This window comes from Schistocerca gregaria, unplaced genomic scaffold (genome assembly GCF_023897955.1).
Source record: "Schistocerca gregaria isolate iqSchGreg1 unplaced genomic scaffold, iqSchGreg1.2 ptg001149l, whole genome shotgun sequence".
NCBI classification, from domain to species: Eukaryota; Metazoa; Arthropoda; class Insecta; order Orthoptera; family Acrididae; genus Schistocerca; species Schistocerca gregaria.
The window spans coordinates 32501-40000 of NW_026062481.1; the positions used below are offsets into that span (position 1 = coordinate 32501).

The following is a 7500-nucleotide window of genomic DNA, read 5'->3' on the forward strand; positions in this document are numbered from 1 at the left end:
TGCTGTCTTAAGCAACCAACGCCTTTCATGGTTTCCCATGAGCGTCGATTCGGGCGCCTTAACTCGGCGTTTGGTTCATCCCACAGCGCCAGTTCTGCTTACCAAAAGTGGCCCACTTGGCACTCCGATCCGAGTCGTTTGCTCGCGGCTTCAGCATATCAAGCAAGCCGGAGATCTCACCCATTTAAAGTTTGAGAATAGGTTGAGGTCGTTTCGGCCCCAAGGCCTCTAATCATTCGCTTTACCGGATGAGACTCGTACGAGCACCAGCTATCCTGAGGGAAACTTCGGAGGGAACCAGCTACTAGATGGTTCGATTAGTCTTTCGCCCCTATACCCAGCTCCGACGATCGATTTGCACGTCAGAATCGCTACGGACCTCCATCAGGGTTTCCCCTGACTTCGTCCTGGCCAGGCATAGTTCACCATCTTTCGGGTCCCAACGTGTACGCTCTAGGTGCGCCTCACCTCGCAATGAGGACGAGACGCCCCGGGAGTGCGGAGGCCGCCGCCCCGTGAAGGGCGGGGAAGCCCCATCCTCCCTCGGCCCGCGCAAGGCGAGACCTTCACTTTCATTACGCCTTTAGGTTTCGTACAGCCCAATGACTCGCGCACATGTTAGACTCCTTGGTCCGTGTTTCAAGACGGGTCGTGAAATTGTCCAAAGCTGAAGCGCCGCTGACGGGAGCGATTATTCCGCCCGAGAGCATCCCGAGCCAACAGCGGCGCGGGTCCGGGGCCGGGCCAGGTAGGTCCGTCATCCGGGAAGAACCGCGCGCGCTTGCCGGGAGCCCGAGCGCCCAAAGGGGCGAATCGACTCCTCCAGATATACCGCCGAGCAGCCAGCCAGGACACTGGGGCTCTGCCCAACAGACGCGAACCGAGGCCCGCGGAAGGACAGGCTGCGCACCCGGGCCGTAGGCCGGCACCCAGCGGGTCGCGACGTCCTACTAGGGGAGAAGTGCGGCCCACCGCACACCGGAACGGCCCCACCCCGCGGCGAGTGGAAAGGCAACCGGACACGACCCCGCCGCGGATTGCTCCGCGCGGGCGGCCGGCCCCATCTGCCGAGGGCGGGGGCCAGTGGCCGGATGGGCGTGAATCTCTCCCGTTCGACCTTTCGGACTTCTCACGTTTACCCCAGAACGGTTTCACGTACTTTTGAACTCTCTCTTCAAAGTTCTTTTCAACTTTCCCTCACGGTACTTGTTCGCTATCGGTCTCGTGGTCATATTTAGTCTCAGATGGAGTTTACCACCCACTTGGAGCTGCACTCTCAAGCAACCCGACTCGAAGGAGAGGTCCCGCCGACGCTCGCACCGGCCGCTACGGGCCTGGCACCCTCTACGGGCCGTGGCCTCATTCAAGTTGGACTTGGGCTCGGCGCGAGGCGTCGGGGTAGTGGACCCTCCCAAACACCACATGCCACGACAGGCGGCAGCCTGCGGGGTTCGGTGCTGGACTCTTCCCTGCTCGCTCGCCGCTACTGGGGGAATCCTTGTTAGTTTCTTTTCCTCCGCTTAGTAATATGCTTAAATTCAGCGGGTAGTCTCGCCTGCTCTGAGGTCGTTGTACGAGGTGTCGCACGCCACACCGCCAGCCGGCTGTGCACGCTACCGAGAAAGTACCGGTATGCGAACCGCCAGGCGACGGGCGCGCATCGCACGTTTAAGGAGACGCGGCCGGCCACACAGGCGACCACGACACTCCCACGTCTCCGAAGCGGGACAAACGCCGCGCGCTTCAGTATACGTAGCCGACCCTCAGCCAGACGTGGCCCGGGAACGGAATCCATGGACCGCAATGTGCGTTCGAAACGTCGATGTTCATGTGTCCTGCAGTTCACATGTCGACGCGCAATTTGCTGCGTTCTTCATCGACCCACGAGCCGAGTGATCCACCGTCCTGGGTGATCTTTTCCTTTTCAGTCTCCCACTGTCTCTTTCAAGACAGTAGCATTTGCGGGACTGAGGCGTCTGACGGCCCCTGTTCCACTATTTTTTTGTGTCCAACGGCCTCACAGCCGATGGGCGTCGTACGGCTCCACACCGGAGCGGACAGGCACTCGGGCGAACGTCATTCAAAACCGGCGCCAGGCGCCAGGTACCGCAGGCCAGCCGCTCCAGAGCTTCAGCGCTCGTACCACACAACAACAACAACACTTCCGCTAGTTTTGAGAGGCACGCGTGGTTCCGCACGCGGCGCACGGCCACTGCCGTACAGGTAGCGTGTTGCGCGACACGACACGCACATCGAAAGACATGCAGTCTAGTCGGTAATGATCCTTCCGCAGGTTCACCTACGGAAACCTTGTTACGACTTTTACTTCCTCTAAATGATCAAGTTTGGTCATCTTTCCGGTAGCATCGGCAACGACAGAGTCGATGCCGCGTACCAGTCCGAAGACCTCACTAAATCATTCAATCGGTAGTAGCGACGGGCGGTGTGTACAAAGGGCAGGGACGTAATCAACGCGAGCTTATGACTCGCGCTTACTGGGAATTCCTCGTTCATGGGGAACAATTGCAAGCCCCAATCCCTAGCACGAAGGAGGTTCAGCGGGTTACCCCGACCTTTCGGCCTAGGAAGACACGCTGATTCCTTCAGTGTAGCGCGCGTGCGGCCCAGAACATCTAAGGGCATCACAGACCTGTTATTGCTCAATCTCGTGCGGCTAGAAGCCGCCTGTCCCTCTAAGAAGAAAAGTAATCGCTGACAGCACGAAGGATGTCACGCGACTAGTTAGCAGGCTAGAGTCTCGTTCGTTATCGGAATTAACCAGACAAATCGCTCCACCAACTAAGAACGGCCATGCACCACCACCCACCGAATCAAGAAAGAGCTATCAATCTGTCAATCCTTCCGGTGTCCGGGCCTGGTGAGGTTTCCCGTGTTGAGTCAAATTAAGCCGCAGGCTCCACTCCTGGTGGTGCCCTTCCGTCAATTCCTTTAAGTTTCAGCTTTGCAACCATACTTCCCCCGGAACCCAAAAGCTTTGGTTTCCCGGAGGCTGCCCGCCGAGTCATCGGAGGAACTGCGGCGGATCGCTGGCTGGCATCGTTTATGGTTAGAACTAGGGCGGTATCTGATCGCCTTCGAACCTCTAACTTTCGTTCTTGATTAATGAAAACATACTTGGCAAATGCTTTCGCTTCTGTTCGTCTTGCGACGATCCAAGAATTTCACCTCTAACGTCGCAATACGAATGCCCCCGCCTGTCCCTATTAATCATTACCTCGGGTTCCGAAAACCAACAAAATAGAACCGAGGTCCTATTCCATTATTCCATGCACACAGTATTCAGGCGGGCTTGCCTGCTTTAAGCACTCTAATTTGTTCAAAGTAAACGTGCCGGCCCACCGAGACACTCAACAAAGAGCACCCTGGTAGGATTTAAACGGGGTCCGCCTCGGGACGCGAAAGCACCCCTTCGGCTCGCCCCACCGGCAGGACGTCCCACGATACATGCCAGTTAAACACCGACGGGCGGTGAACCAACAGCGTGGGACACAAATCCAACTACGAGCTTTTTAACCGCAACAACTTTAATATACGCTATTGGAGCTGGAATTACCGCGGCTGCTGGCACCAGACTTGCCCTCCAATAGATACTCGTTAAAGGATTTAAAGTGTACTCATTCCGATTACGGGGCCTCGGATGAGTCCCGTATCGTTATTTTTCGTCACTACCTCCCCGTGCCGGGAGTGGGTAATTTGCGCGCCTGCTGCCTTCCTTGGATGTGGTAGCCGTTTCTCAGGCTCCCTCTCCGGAATCGAACCCTGATTCCCCGTTACCCGTTACAACCATGGTAGGCGCAGAACCTACCATCGACAGTTGATAAGGCAGACATTTGAAAGATGCGTCGCCGGTACGAGGACCGTGCGATCAGCCCAAAGTTATTCAGAGTCACCAAGGCAAACGGACCAGACAAGCCAATCCGATTGGTTTTGATCTAATAAAAGCGTCCCTTCCATCTCTGGTCGGGACTCTGTTTGCATGTATTAGCTCTAGAATTACCACAGTTATCCAAGTAACGTGGGTACGATCTAAGGAACCATAACTGATTTAATGAGCCATTCGCGGTTTCACCTTAATGCGGCTTGTACTGAGACATGCATGGCTTAATCTTTGAGACAAGCATATGACTACTGGCAGGATCAACCAGGGAGCTGCGTCAACTAGAGCTGAGCAGCCGGCCGCCCGGGAGTGTGTCCCGGGGGCCCGCGCGAACACGCAAGCGTCCGCTCAATTATTCTGCAAACAGGAGGAGGCCGAGCTCCCCTGCACGATACACCTCGAAACCCTCTCAGGTCCCGGCGGCGCGCAGCGCCGTCCTAGGTACTTGGTCGGTTTCGAGAGAGGCGCAATCGCCCGGAGTTAGGCGAGTAGACGGTTTTAGTGCGAACACCCTTGCTCCCAACTGAGCTTGCCGCTGCCGACAGAGGCCCGGGAGCGTGCTGTCGTGGCATTGCCGGCGGGAGACAACACGCGCCACCTATGGTGACCGGCAGCTCCAACGCCAGCGCCACACAAGGGCAAAGCCCCACTTGGGTGCAGAAGCGAACTCTCCCAGCACAGCGCACGCGCCAACACGTCCGCACAACTGCGATACAAACCACCTGCGAGAACCGCTGGGGCGACCGAGCAGCAGACGGCGTCGCGGCGCCGAGTGCCAGGCGGCGGCGCATCCTCAACGCACACAGTCCTCAATCAGACCAGCACACTGCAGATGTCCACCGCGCTTCGCACCGGGCTCGGCTGAACCAACTTTGGCCGCCAGGCGCCGCGTGCAGGGTGCGCCGCAGCGTAGCTGCACCGCCTGCCGGGCCCGTCGGCTGGCGCTCCTGCCACTCGGCGCCCCCCACCAGCCGCCTGTTGCGCGTGCGCCCACGCAGCGCGCGGCCAACACGCCGGGCGGCCCCCCTTCACCGGCCGGGAACAGTCCCACCAAGCCACCGCCGCGTATCGCTTCATACCCACATGGACCTAGTCACGTGTGTGGATGTGGCGGGTACCGCTGAAACAACCGGTTAATAGCTGTACCGATCGTCGCCATCACAGATTCACCTCCAGCGTGAACAACCGCTCAACAACGGATTTCCAGTTCATTTGCGTATCTTGGGCAGTAAACGTAGATGTCCACCTACATTTGCGAATTCAACAATTCTTGCATGCCAGGATGTCATGTGTCACGACACGCTACATCAGACCACATACACACTGCGACATGTGCAGAAGAGAACACGTGGAAGGTGGCCCGCGCACGTATGCGATGTCCCTTCCGCGATCCACTGTCAACCGGCATCTGCGGCATGTCCCAGATATGGAACGCGGTCCACCAGGGTAGCACTTTGTGTGAGGCAATACGACAAAGTCGGAATACACGCGTCACTACATCAGACGGCTCACGCTGACCTGACCTGACCTGACCTGACCTGACCTGACTCACCGCACCACCACCCCCAGCGACCCAGGGTGACATACAATGCGTTCGTACGTTCCTCCCACACGCCTCTACGGCGTACCACAGTGCAACCTAGCTGTTATTGGGAGACGAGACAAGTAGCATCGAGCACAACATATGGAAATTGAGATTCGACACCGTTGGGCACAGCCAGCGTACGGTCACACGTATCACACTACTTCACTCTGTACGTAACGACCGATGATCGGTACAGCGTGTGGGTTACGCGTACGACATCAGCGGACAATGGACACAGACCATACCACGACGTACACTGAGGGCGTCGACATCTGAATGCAACTGAACAGCTGCGAGGCTCATTTAACACTCAAACGCCAGACCGACCAGCTTGAGAGGACAGAGACACAAAGAGGGGGACAGAGGGGGGGGGGGGGCGGCGATATAGTCCTATTGCAGTACAATTGACAGTGGATAGCGGGAATATGTGGAAAGTAAGCAACACTCGCAAGACATCTACATGAGGATAACAACGACACCAGAGATTCCGAGCAGTGAACTATGTTAGGCAAAGGGACAACGTGGGTTAGGTTAAGGGACAACGTGGGTTAGGTTAAGGGACAACGTGGGTTAGGTTAAGGGACAACGTGGGTTAGGTTAAGGGACAACGTGGGTTAGGTTAAGGGACAACGTGGGTTAGGTTAAGGGACAACGTGGGTTAGGTTAAGGGACAACGTGGGTTAGGTTAAGGGACAACGTGGGTTAGGTTAAGGGACAACGTGGGTTAGGTTAAGGGACAACGTGGGTTAGGTTAAGGGACAACGTGGGTTAGGTTAAGGGACAACGTGGGTTAGGTTAAGGGACAACGTGGGTTAGGTTAAGGGACAACGTGGGTTAGGTTAAGGGACAACGTGGGTTAGGTTAAGGGACAACGTGGGTTAGGTTAAGGGACAACGTGAGTTAGGTTAAGGGACAAATTGAGTTAGGTTAAGGGACAACGTGGGTTAGGTTAAGGGACAAATTGAGTTAGGTTAAGGGACAAATTGAGTTAGGTTAAGGGACAAATTGAGTTAGGTTAAGGGACAAATTGAGTTAGGTTAAGGGACAAATTGAGTTAGGTTAAGGGACAAATTGAGTTAGGTTAAGGGACAACTTGAGTTAGGTTAAGGGACAACTTGAGTTAGGTTAAGGGACAACTTGAGTTAGGTTAAGGGACAACTTGAGTTAGGTTAAGGGACAACTTGAGTTAGGTTAAGGGACAACTTGAGTTAGGTTAAGGGACAACTTGAGTTAGGTTAAGGGACAACTTGAGTTAGGTTAAGGGACAACTTGAGTTAGGTTAAGGGATAATGTGGTACAACCAGAGTTAGGTTAAGCGATAATGTGGTACAGCCACAGTTAGGTTAAGCGATAATGTGGTACAGCCACAGTTAGGTTAAGCGATAATGTGGTACAGCCACAGTTAGGTTAAGCGATAATGTGGTACAGCCACAGTTAGGTTAAGCGATAATGTGGTACAGCCACAGTTAGGTTAAGCGATAATGTGGTACAGCCACAGTTAGGTTAAGCGATAATGTGGTACAGCCACAGTTAGGTTAAGCGATAAAGTTGGTTACATTTGGTATTGTGTGGGAAGGGGGCAGAGAGAGGGGGGGGGGGGGGTGGATAGTGGTGGCAGTACGCGGATGCCTGAGTCACCGTCAGATACGTCACGTCGGTTCGATGCTTGTAGCAAGAGGCTGGCGGGTCTGTGTCTCTCACTTCTGCAATTTTTCATGTGGTATAACACGAGGGCGGGGGGTGATATTTGGTGCCCCTCTGTGTAGGATGTGTGTTGGTTTATCTGAGCAATGGTAGTTGTCGGAGGAGTGGGGTATTGTGCTTTTATAGGTGGACCTACTGCTCTGGTTATCATAGTGTCGACGGTGCAATGTCGCAGAGAGGATGCACTCGACATTGTCGCATTCCAGATGTTTACGTATTGTGTGTCTCCGTTGCAGGCCGAGAGTGGTGCATGTTCGAGTGTCTGGCTGACGTGCGATTCACGTTGTGTGCCCAGTCTTACAGCACGTATAGG

General features: G+C 55.3%; 3 non-coding genes across 3 annotated transcripts in view; all 3 read right to left on the reverse strand.

Annotated features, from left to right (window-relative positions):
• Positions 1-1569, reverse strand: part of LOC126328932 (large subunit ribosomal RNA) — a 4222-nt gene extending 2653 nt beyond the window's left edge. Inside the window, exon 1 of the ribosomal RNA XR_007562041.1 lies at positions 1-1569. This exon is cut by the window's left edge and continues 2653 nt beyond it. This is a non-coding gene — a ribosomal RNA (large subunit ribosomal RNA).
• Positions 1570-1757: 188 nt separating this feature from the next.
• LOC126328937 (5.8S ribosomal RNA) lies at positions 1758-1912 on the reverse strand. The gene has a single exon (XR_007562044.1). It is a non-coding gene; the product is annotated as a 5.8S ribosomal RNA (ribosomal RNA).
• A 364-nt stretch (positions 1913-2276) lies between these two features.
• LOC126328923 (small subunit ribosomal RNA) lies at positions 2277-4169 on the reverse strand. The gene has a single exon (XR_007562032.1). It is a non-coding gene; the product is annotated as a small subunit ribosomal RNA (ribosomal RNA).
• Positions 4170-7500: the final 3331 nt, after the last annotated feature.